The 12,814-nt window shown below is 42.2% G+C and overlaps 1 pseudogene; it reads left to right on the top strand.

Annotated features, from left to right (window-relative positions):
* Nucleotides 1-1,498: 1,498 nt before the first annotated feature.
* On the top strand, nt 1,499-3,661 carry LOC103426313 (pentatricopeptide repeat-containing protein At1g11710, mitochondrial-like; annotated as a pseudogene).
* Nucleotides 3,662-12,814: the final 9,153 nt, after the last annotated feature.

Raw genomic sequence — 12,814 nt, 5'->3', positions numbered from 1 at the left:
TTTTGTAAACTAAGCACTGATTATTTTTTAAACCAAATACTAGTACTGTCACTATTTCGTAAACTAAACACTGACTATTTCTTAAACCAAAAACTAACTATTTCGTAAACTAAATACTAACTATTTCTTAAAATCGAACACTAGCACTATCACTGTTTTTAAACTGAACACCAACTATTTTATAAACTGAACACTAAAAGGTTCAAAATTTGAAGCTCTCTTCTCATTATCATATGAATCAATGACAATAATATTTATATTCTTACAGAGTTAGAACAATGATTTTCACATTCCTATTTGTTCTTTAACATTTCTTCGAACAATTTATTTGACTTTCCTTTAATTTATTCAATACAAAATTAACAACAAAAACATAAATGAAAGATCATAAAAGCTAATGTGCTTTCATTGAGGATCATAATCTAATATTTTTTATTTTTAGGTTTTAGCTGATTAGGGTTAAAATTAATAAAGAATTAATTTGAACATAGGATGATGATGACATGCTACCCCACGTGTAAGGCTAAGTGGTAGTCATGTATTGATGTTAGCAATATATTTTTTTATCTCAAATTTCTCTCTCTAAATTTTTTTGGGGTTTGCTGATGTCAGTTTGAATAGATTTGGTTGGTATTCTCTTCTCTCTACCTTCACAATCTCTCTCTCAACCTTTTCCTTCCCGATGAAATATTTAAAAAGTAATTTGTGTGCCGCTTTTGCACTGTTGGTTTTCTGTTGAATTGGAAGATGCTTGCTTTCGCACTGCTCACGTGCACACGCGCTTTGGGTTGAACAAGTTTTTGTATTTTTTGTTTTTTATCTCTTGTCCTTATCATTAAATAAAAGTTATTAGGTGACTTTTGGTTAAAACTCAAAGTTTTGAAACTCTTTTCATTAGTTTTCATTTTTTTTAATGAGGAAGTGGCATACTTGTGAAAAAATGAAAGTATATTTCTAACGGAAGTGGCTGAAGGAGTGTGGTTCCGTTAGGGGTTGCTGGAAAAAAAAACTATTTCGTTTGGGCATTTAATTCAGCCCATGTGTATTCAAGGTTTGTAGGGCCTGATATATAATAGTTTTGTCCTTATCATAAAATATAAAGCCCTTTTGGTTAAATAATAGTATATGGTGGTTTTTGGTTAAATTAAACTTAATCCAAGCTCCTTTCATTAAAACTCCCTTGAAAAAATTGGAGCTTCAAATTCCAAATTTAAAGTTGATGAGTTTTCACTCGGAAAACTGTAACAGTTGCCCCCTATCCCTTTTCACGACCATGTTCTTCGGCTAACTTCAATTGACGAAGAAGGTTGAGACTATGACTTTTGAGTATTTCTTATAAATTATTCTTACTTAGATTGTAGAGATCTTTTGACGGACACCCTTCTTTTTTTCATGGGTGGTGTTTTTTATTTTGTAGGTGGGAGTTCCGCCAATTTAACTGCCTACAAAATTTGCATCCCAATATGCATTCCCCTCTATACTCTCACTTTGAACATTGAGATTTGGATAGCGGGTCAGTTCAACCCGTTCGTACCGCACCAAACTCCTTTGGTTCGTCTTGAACCGACCCAAGTTGCACTCTTATTTGGACTACTGCGGAAAGCCCAAGAGTGAGTAACATCTAAGGTGTTTTTCCCCGTAGTAGTAGAAGCTTTGCGGCCCCTCGCTATTCGTCGCAGTATCTCAGTGAAGCGTAACGATGCATTGGATTTGGGGTTCGAAGATTTGTTCCACAAACTGCGGTGCTATTTGATGAACTGGGTTCCAAGCTTCTTCTCTCCCCACAAAACAACCCGTCTTATTTGCCGCGGTCTTCACGCGAGTAAGCAATTCTCACCCCCAAACTCCGACAACATTGTCTTCAAAGCAATTTGTGTTAATCTTCGACAGAGGAGATGGAAGTTCTTAGACCAGATATCCCCCACTCTAACCAGTTCATTAGTCGGCCGTGTTGTTCGCGAGTTTCGGAACTCGCCGCAGTTGGCTTTAGAGTTTTACAACTGGGCTCGGAGGAACCAGAGTTGTTGTCCTCAATTTTTGGAATCTTCTTGGACTTTAATTCATGTTTTGATCGATTCTAGGAGGTACGATGATGCCCTGTCTCTTATGGAGAGTCTAATGGGGGAAGAGGGTTTGCACCCATTGGTTGTTTTGGAAGGGTTGGTTACTAGCTATGATGAAGGTTGTGGTTGTTCAAGCCCTGCGGTGTTTGATGCACTTGTTAGGGCTTGTACTCAGTTCGGGGCCACGGATGGTGCTTATGAGGTGATCAAGAAGCTGAGATTGGATGGTTGTTGGGTTTCGATTCACGCTTGGAATAACTTTCTTAACCATGTGATTAAGTTGAATGAGATTGATAGGTTTTGGAAGATGTATATGGAAATGCTTTCATATGGTTATGTTGAAAATGTTAATACTTTCAATTTGGTTATGTATGCTCTTTGTAAGGAGTGCAAGTTAACAGAAGCAATGTCGGAGGACTGTGTTACGCCCAATTCAGTTACTTACAACTGTATCATTAACGGGTTTTGCAAAATCGGTGGTTTATCGGTTGCAGAAGAAATTCGTGGTGAAATGACCGAGGCAGGTGTTGAGGCCAATTTGAGGACTTATGGTGCGATGAAATGGTGGAAAGGGGTTTGACCCCTGATCCTGTTGTTTACAATTCTATTATCCATCGGCTTTACATAGAAGGAGATACTGAGGAAGCTCTTTCCTTATTGTCTGACATGATTGATAGGCATATATGTCCTGATCAGTTCACCTACTCAATCCTCATCAAGGGGCTCTCTAGAAGTGGGCTTGTGACGGAAGCGGTTAGATTTCATAACCACATCCTTGAGAAGAACCTTGTCGAGGATGTTTTCTCCCACAATATCCTGATCGATTATATGTGCAAAAGCAACAATTTGAGAGCGGCCAAGCAATTGATGGGCAGCATGTTTGTTCGTGGTTTACTTCCTGACACTGTCACCTATGGCACTTTGATTGATGGGCACTGCAAAGAAGGGAGCATAGGAAGTGCTGTTCAGATTTATGAAAAACTGATAGAGGGGAAGAAAAAACCTAATTTGGTGATATACAATTCTGTTATAAATGGGTTATGCAAAAAGGCATCGTGGATATTGCAAAACTTTTGATGGATTCGTTACAGAGGATGGATGTTCTTGACATTGTAACCTATAACACAATGATAAACGGGTATTTCATCAGCGGGATGATTGATCAGGCGTTTGTTTTGGTTCGAGAAATGGAAGAGAGTGGAATTTCATTCAATATCGTCACCTACAATATATTGATCAACTTTTTGTGCAAGTTTGGGTGTATTCAACAAGCACAAGGACTAATGAAGGTAATGATTTCAAGGGGCATGGTTCCGGATTTTGTAACATACACCACTCTCATTACCAATTTGAACAAGAATTGCAGCCCGGAAGAAGTCGTTGCATTGCATGACTACATGGTGACTAAGGGAGTAATTCCTGATAGGCAAACGTACAAAGATATTGTCTTTCCATATCTTCTAGAAGAAAATTCATAGATTAGCACGTTGGGTTGAGTTTCAACAGTACATCAAGGTGTATATTATGCTAGTTTCAATGTATACAACAACAACAACAACAACAAAGCCTTTTCCCACTAAGTGGGGTCGGCTATATGAATCCTAGAACCCCATTTCGCTCGATTTTGTGTCATGTCCTCCGTTAGATCCAAGTACTCTAAGTCTTTTCTTAGAGTCTCTTCCAAAGTTTTCCTAGGTCTTCCTCTACCCCTTCGGCCCTGAACCTCTGTCCCATAGTCACAATCTTCGAACCGGAGCGTCAGTCGGCCTTCTTTGCACATGTCCAAATCACCGGAGCCGATTTTCTCTCATCTTTCCTACAATTTCGGCTACTCCTACTTTACCTCGGATATCCTCATTCCCAATCTTATCCTTTCTCGTGTGCCCACACATCCCACGAAGCCTCCTCATCTCCGCTACACCCATTTTGTGTACGTGTTGATGTTTCACCACCCAACATTCTGTGCCATACAACATCGCTGGCCTTATTGCCGTCCTATAAAATTTTCCCTTGAGCTTCAGTGGCCTACGACGGTCACACAACACCCCGGATGCACTCTTTCCATCCAGCTCGTATTTTATGGTTGAAATCTCCATCTAATTCTCCGTTCTCTTGCAAGATAGATCCTAGGTAGCGAAAACGGTCGCTTTTTGTGATCTTCGCTAGATTGCTCCGGTCATTAGTGTGGATAAGTATATAAATGGATAGAGATAGGAAAGCAAACACAAGATGTACGTGGTTCACCCAGATTGGCTACGTCCACGGAATAGAAGAGTTCTCATTAATTGTGAAGGGTTTACACAAGTACATAGGTTCAAGCTCTCCTTTAGTGAGTACAAGTGAATGATTTAGTACAAATGACATTAGGAAATATTGTGGAAGAATGATCTCGTAATCACGAAACTTCTAAGTATCGGAGTGTGGTGTCGTCTTGACTTGCCTTATCTGTCTCATAGGTAGATGTGGCATCTTCTCTGGAAGTACTCTTCCTCCATCCAGGGGTGGTATCTTTAACTGGTGGAGATGCACAAGGTAATGTATCAATTTCACTTGAACCTTACTTGTAGTTTCAGGCTTGGTCAAGCGCGATACAAACCATGTAGTAGGAGTCCCCCAAGTCGCCGAGCTAGGGAGTCTGCTGAAAGAGGTGACAGACAAGGTAAGCAATCAGAGCTCCGACTGATTGTTCACCTTCTCCCCATCTTGCAGCAGCATGAAGGATAAAGAGAAGAAAACTGAGAAGAGATGATATGAGATACTTTTGCTTTTGAAGAAGTAACTTTCCACAGGCTTATTCTTGAACTGAGCTGGAGGGTTTTCTGGTTTCCTCCAGAGTATAAGGCCGACTGAAGAATTTGAGGGTCAAAACAAGTCCATCAAATCTAGAGTACGTTCTACCCTGCTGATATGGGATACTTTTGCTTTTGACAGAGTAATGGATGTATCGGCACGTGTGCTGTTACGCTTGTCTCCACATGCTTCCTTGTATCCTTCGCACTTGCCCTATCTGTTCCTCAAGCAGATGCGGAATCTTCCCTGGAAACATAAGATGTTGAAGATGAGTACTCGAGAGCAATGCCAGGTAAGTAATCAGGTAAGGGGTTCCAGGCAGTCAGTTCCTGGCTGGGAGCTTGATTCCAAGTGCTGACTGATTGCTCTCTTTCTCCTTGTCTTGCAGGTAAAAACAAGGCCAAAAGAAAAGACAGGGAAAAAGCATGATATGGGATACTCTTGCTTTTAACCCTGATGATATGAGATATTCTTGCTCTAGTATAGCTTGTTTGCAGAGGTATTATCGGGAGGAAAGAAAGCTGAATATTTCGAAAGGCTTCGTTGGGAGTGCCCTCTCAGATATGATGAAGGGTTGAGCATTTTTGCAGGTCTGCCTGTCCATTGGGGATGGAGGTCGGCATATATAGGAGCCTCCCTAACAACAAGTAGTAATGCTATTCCTTTACCCTGCTTGGTCATAGCACGGTAGTGGGAGCTGCCAGTTTCACATGTTTTAACTCTGTCAGAGCACTTTGAAAAAGTGGTCTGTGGTATCTGGCTCTCGAGATTCGGAGAACGATGCCTCTTCGATTTTTGAGAAAGCAATCATGCTGAGGGTCTGACTCTCGAGATTCGGAGAGCAGTGTCTCTTCGATTTTTGAGGAAGTAATCATGTTGGGAGTCTGGCTCTCGAGATTCGGAGGGCGGTGCCTCTTCGATTTTGGAGCAAGCAATCTTGTTGGGAGTGTTGTCTCGAATGTGAGTAAAGGTTGGGCATGTTTGCTAGTCTACCTTGCCACGAAGCACAAAGGTTGACACACAGGGACTTTCCAATTATCCAGCAATGGTACTGTTCCTTTACCCTCTCTTCGATTTTTAAGAAAGTAGTCATGTTGGGAGTCTGGCTCTCGAGATTCGGAAGACGGTGCCTCTTCGATTTTGGAGCAAGCAATCTTGTTGGGAGTGTTTTCTCGAATGTGAGTAAAGGTTGGGCATGTTTGCTAGTCTACCTTGCCACGAAGCACAGAGGTTGACACACAGGGACTTTCCAATTATCCAGCAGTGGTACTGTTCCTTTACCCTTGTGGGTAATAATATGGTAGCTAGACCTTCAAAATTTATGTGTCTAACCTTTGTTAGTGCTGTTTCTTTGCTATTCTTTTACCTTTCTTGGTCAGAGCGATGTAGTGGGAGCTGCAAGCTTCACGTGCTCAACTTTGGCAGAGAACTTTGGCAAAGTTATCTGTGGTACCCATGAGCTATTGTTGCGTGTGGGAAGTGGGTGATTGAACAGTAAGATTCATGTGTTTTCTACTTCCCCAGAAGTCTTCGACAGAATGCCCATAATTTCTGCAAAGCTGAGTGTGCGTGTGACAGGTGCTGACAAGGCTAGAAAAGTAGGTGCCTCTTCGGTTTCTGGGATCGGCCCTCGTGGTCTCTGAGCAGCCCAGCTTTTGAGAAAGCGAGCGCCTCTTCGATTGATTCGGAGAACGATGCCTCATCGGTTTTTGAGAAAGCAATCATGCTGGGGGTCTGGCTCTCGAGATTCGGGGAGCAGTCTCTCTTCGATTTTTGAGAAAGTAATCATGTTAGGAGTCTAGCTCTCGAGATTCGGAGGGCGGTGCCTCTTCGATTTTGGAGCAAGCAATCTTGTTGGGAGTGTTTTCTCGAATGTGAGTAAAGGTTGGGCATGTTTGCTAGTCTACCTTGCCACGAAGCACAGAGGTTGACACACAGGGACTTTCCAATTATCCAGCAATGGTACTGTTCCTTTACCCTCTCATCGATTTTTAAGAAAGTAGTCATGTTGGGAGTCTGGCTCTCGAGATTCGGAGGACGGTGCCTCTTCGATTTTGGAGCAAGCAATCTTATTGGGAGTGTTTTCTCGAATGTGAGTAAAGGTTGGGCATGTTTGCTAGTCTACCTTGCCACGAAGCATAGAGGTTGACACTTAGGGACTTTCCAATTATCCAGCAGTGGTACTGTTCCTTTACCCTTGTGGGTAATAATATGGTAGCTAGACCTTCAAAATTTATGGGTCTAAACTTTGTTAGTGCTGTTTCTTTGCTATTCTTTTACCCTTCTTGGTCAGAGCGATGTAGTGGGAGCTGCAAGCTTCACGTGCTCAACTTTGGCAGAGAACTTTGGCAAAGTTATCTGTGGTACCCATGAGCTATTGTTGCGTGTGGGAAGTGGGTGATTGAACAGTAAGATTCATGTGTTTTCTACCTCCCTAGAAGTCTTTGACAGAATGCCCATAATTTCCGCAAAGCTGAGTGTGCGTGTGACAGGTGCTGACAAGGCTGGAAAAGTAGGTGCCTCTTCGATTTCTGAGATCGGCCCTCGTGGTCTCTGGGGAGCCCAGCTTTTGAGAAAGCGAGCGCCTCTTCGATTTCTGAGATCGGCCTTCGTGGTCTTTGAGCAGCCCAACTTTTGAGAAAGCAAACGCCTCTTCGATTTCTGAGATCAACCCTCGTGATCTCTAAGCAGCCCAGCTTTTGAGAAAGCAAACGCCTCTTCGATTTCTGAGCAGGCGCCTCTTCGATTTCTGAAGCTCCGTCGAGTGCAGATTTTTATAGGGGCTGGCATTAAGTTCCAAAGCACACTTGAATCTCCACCAGTAGAAGCTTCATTCTTGCACTTCTAAGATCTTGATTTGTCCGACCTCTTCTCTCTTCAACACCTTTGAAAATGTTTGGCCCCTCCGACCGTCGTTTTGACTTGAACCTTGTTGAAGAGGCAGCCCCACCTTCTCCAGACAACATATGGCGCCCATCCTTCGTCTCCCCTACTGGTCCTCTTACCGTTGGAGATTCCGTGATGAAGAATGATATGACCGCTGCTGTGGTGGCCAGGAACCTTCTCACTCCCAAAGATAACAGACTACTTTCCAAACGGTCTGATGAGTTAGCTGTTAAGGATTCGCTGGCTCTCAGTGTTCAGTGTGCAGGTTCTGTGTCTAATATGGCCCAACGCCTATTTGCTCGAACCCGCCAAGTTGAATCATTGGCGGCTGAAGTGATGAGTCTCAAACAGGAGATTAGAGGGCTCAAGCATGAGAATAAACAGTTGCACCGGCTCGCACATGACTATGCTACAAACATGAAGATGAAGCTTGACCAGATGAAGGAAACTGATGGTCAGGTTTTACTTGATCATCAGAGATTTGTGGGTTTGTTCCAAAGGCATTTATTGCCTTCGTCTTCTGGGGCTGTACCACGTAATGAAGCTCCAAATGATCAACCTCTGATGCCTCCTCCTTCTAGGGTTCTGTCCAGTACTGAGGCTCCAAATGATCCCCCTCCGGTGCCTTCTCTTTCTGGGGCTCTACCGACTGCTGAGACTTCTCCTAAGCAACCTTTGTGAAGGCTCCCTCTTGTATGTTTATTTTGACTCATGTATATGTACATATTTGTAGCTTATCGGGGATATCAATAAATAAGCTTTCCTTCATTTCAACGTATTGTGTTAAATACACCAAAGCCTTCTTCGCTAAGTTCTTTGAATTTTCTTTTGTTGAAGCTTGTATGTTGAAGCTTTCTGAGTGGAGCATGTAGGTTGGGGTAGTGTTCCCTTAATTTCCCGAGTGAGGAAAACTTCTCGGTTGGAGACTTGGAAAGTCCAAGTCACTGAGTGGGATCGGCTATATGAATCTTAGAACGCCATTGTGCTCGATCATGTGTCATGTCCTTCGTTAGATCCAAGTACTCTAAGTCTTTTCTTAGAGTCTCTTCCAAAGTTTTCCTAGGTCTTCCTCTACCCCTTCGGCCCTGAACCTCTGTCCCATAGTCGCATCTTCTAATCGGAGCGTCAGTAGGCCTTCTTTGCACATGTCCAAACCACCGTAACCGATTTTCTCTCATCTTTCCTTCAATTTCGGCTACTCCTACTTTACCCCGGATATCCTCATTCCTAATCTTATCCTTTCTCGTGTGCCCACACATCCAACGAAGCATCCTCATCTCCGCTACACCCATTTTGTGTACGTGTTGATGTTTCACCGCCCAACATTCTGTGCCATACAGCATCGCTGGCCTTATTGCCGTCCTATAAAATTTTCCCTTGAGCTTCAGTGGCATACGACGGTCACACAACACGCCGGATGCACTCTTCCACTTCATCCATCCAGCTTGTATTCTATGGTTGAGATCTCCATCTAATTCTCCGTTCTTTTGCAAGATAGATCCTAGGTAACGAAAACGGTCGCTCTTTGGTATTTCTTGATCTCCAATCCTCACCCCTAACTCGTTTTGGCCTCCATTTGCACTGAACTTACACTCCATATATTCTGTCTTTGATCGGCTTAGGCGAAGACCTTTAGATTCCAACACTTCTCTCCAAAGGTTAAGCTTTGCATTTACCCCTTCCTGAGTTTCATCTATCAACACTATATCGTCTGCGAAAAGTATACACCAAGGAATATCATCTTGAATATGTCCTGTTAACTCATCCATTACCAACGCAAAAAGGTAAGGACTTAAGGATGAGCCTTGATGTAATCCTACAGTTATGGGAAAGCTTTCGGTTTGTCCTTCATGAGTTCTTACGGCAGTCTTTGCTCCTTCATACATATCCTTTATAGCTTGGATATATGCTACTCGTACTCCTTTCTTCTCTAAAATCCTCCTAAGAATGTCTCTTGGGACCCTATCATACGCTTTTTCCAAATCTATAAAGACCATGTGTAAATCCTTTTTCCCATCTCTATATCTTTCCATCAATCTTCGTAAGAGATAGATTGCCTCCATGGTTGAGCGCCCTGGCATGAACCCGAATTGGTTGTCCGAAACCCGTGTCTCTTGCCTCAATCTATGCTCAATGACTCTCTCCCAGAGCTTCATTGTATGACTCATTAGCTTAATACCCCTATAGTTCATGCAATTTTGTACGTCGCCCTTATTCTTGTAGATAGGCACCAAAGTGCTCGTTCGCCACTCATTTGGCATCTTCTTCGTTTTCAAAATCCTATTGAAAAGGTCAGTGAGCCATGTTATACCTGTCTCTCCCAAAAGTTTCCACACTTCGATTGGTATATCGTCTGGGCCTATTGCTTTTTTATGCTTCATCTTCTTCAAAGCTACAATCACTTATTCCTTCCGGATTCGACGATAAAAAGAGTAGTTTCTACACTCTTCTGAGTTACTCAACTCCCCTAAAGAAGCACTCATTTCATGTCCTTCATTGAAAAGATTATAAAAATAACCTCTCCATCTGTCTTTAACCGCGTTCTCTGTAGCAAGAACCTTTCCATCCTCATCCTTGATGCACCTCACTTGGTTTAGGTCCCTTGTCTTCTTTTCCCTTGCTCTAGATAGTTTATAGATATCAAACTCTCCTTCTTTGGTATCTAGTCGTTTATACATATCGTCGTAAGCCGCTAACTTAGCTTCTCTGACAGCTTTCTTCGCCTCTTGCTTCGCTTTTCTATACCTTTCACCATTTTCATCGGTCCTCTCCTTGTATAAGGCTTTACAACATTCCTTCTTAGCCTTCACCTTTGTTTGTACCTCCTCATTCCACCACCAAGATTCCTTTTGGTGTGGGGCAAAGCCCTTGGACTCTCCTAATACCTGTTTTGCTACTTTTCGGATACAACTAGCCATGGAATCCCACATTTGGCTAGCTTCCCCCTCTCTATCCCACACACATTGGGTGATTACCTTCTCTTTGAAAATGGCTTGTTTTTCTTCTTTTAGATTCCACCATCTAGTCCTTGGGCACTTCCAAGTCTTGTTCTTTTGTCTTACTCTTTTGATATGTACATCCATCACCAACAAGCGATGTTGATTAGCCACGCTCTCTCCTGGTATAACTTTGCAATCCTTACAAGTTATACGATCCCCTTTCCTCATTAGAAGAAAATCTATTTGTGTTTTTGACGACCCGCTCTTGTAGGTGATCACATGTTCTTCTCTCTTCTTAAAGAAAGTGTTGGCTAAGAAGAGATCATATGCCATTGCAAAATCCAAGATAGCTTCCCCATCCTCGTTTCTCTCCCCAAAACCATGGCCACCATGAAAACCTCCATAGTTGCCTGTCTCCCTGCCCACGTGTCCATTTAAATCTCCTCCTATAAATAACTTCTCCGTCTGAGCAATTCCTTGCACCAAGTCTCCAAGATCTTCCCAAAATTTCTCCTTCGGACTCGTATCCAACCCTACTTGAGGTGCGTACGCACTAATCACATTGATAAGTTCTTGTCCTATTACAATCTTGATTGCCATGATTCTATCTCCTACCCTCTTGACATCTACAACATCTTGTACCAAGGTCTTGTCCACGATGATGCCAACACCGTTTCTCGTTCTATTTGTGCCCGAATACCAAAGTTTAAACCCTGAGTTTTCTAGATCCTTTGCCTTACTACCAACCCACTTAGTTTCTTGTAGGCACATAATATTTATCCTTCTCCTCACCATAACTTCCACTACTTCCATAGATTTTCCCGTTAAGGTTCCTATATTCCACGTTCCTAAACGCATTTTGCTCTCTTGAACTCTACCCTTCTGTCCTAGCTTCTTCACCCTCCCCCGTCTAATAGGATCAAAGTACTTCTTTTGTGTGTCCCGGGTAAAGTTGATAGGAGCATATGCTCCCAAACAACTTTGAGTGGAGTCGTTCGAAAAGAAGTTTCTATGGCCCCCTTGCTCATTTAACACTGCATCCGGGTGCCGATGGAGATACAGCGACCCTTGCTCACTTATCACTGTGCTCGGGCCACACAGCGCGCCACTTACGGGTGACGCCCTAGCTTTAGCGCGATTTTGTTCTGGATTCATTTTCATAAGGATTCGACGTGATCATGGAGTGCCGGCTGTCGACTACCTGACGCCCTCCCCCTCCTCCTTTATTCATTAAAATGATTGCGACATTGGAAATCTCTTGCTGCTTCAAGTATTATTCTAGTTTCAATACAATGATCAATCATTACTAACGAATATTAATGATGAACGTTGTAGCTCAAGCAGTCAAGAGCACGTAGTCTTGCATCTGGGGTCCCTTGTTCCCCTCACCCCCCTTTTCTCCTGCCATAATGTGTTTTTAACGTCTCGTTTTCTCTTGAAGAGGTTCGAGTCACAAGATTAAATTTGAGCTTTTTCATTCTATTTATTTTGAATTTTACAAAAGTAAAATAAACATTTGGTTTAATAAATTAGAGGACGTTACATATGGTATAATAAAATAAACATTTGGTATTCATTTATGTACTTTCACGAACACGTCACATTTGGCTTTTTAATGGACTTACTGTAGGCATGTATTTAGAGGGCTGAAGGTGATGGAGTGCTAGATATACAGATTACTGGAGGCAAAAGATACAGTACATAAACTTGGACGTTTTACACTGATTGTTGTGAGTCTTGGTTTAAACCTCTAGTGAATGAGATTTTGTTTATGCAGGTGGTTGAGTTAAGCAAGGGAAACCTACAAAACTTGTCTGGAAAGAGATGGCTGCTCTGTACTATATGTTCAAACACCTCTGCTTTTATTCTTTTCTTGTGTTACAGAAATAAAACATTCTTTTGGGGTTTTGTCTTGGAATATTTCCACGGCTAAAGTGGATTAATGGTTCCCGTAGTGATAGGGGTAATCAAAAGATAGCCCTTGTGGTGAAGTCCGTGATGAAAAAATTCATATTTTTTGGGCTTGAATCCTAACAGACTTCTTCACAAGGGTTTAAATCCGAATTTTTTTCATCACGGGAGCTATTTTCCGATTATCCTATTACCACGAGACTATTAATCCAATTTAGCCTATTT

Source organism: Malus domestica, chromosome 07, assembly GCF_042453785.1.
Source record: "Malus domestica chromosome 07, GDT2T_hap1".
NCBI lineage: Eukaryota > Viridiplantae > Streptophyta > Magnoliopsida > Rosales > Rosaceae > Malus > Malus domestica.
Note: the sequence above shows the minus strand (reverse complement) of the source record. Positions and strands in the feature narration are given on the sequence as shown.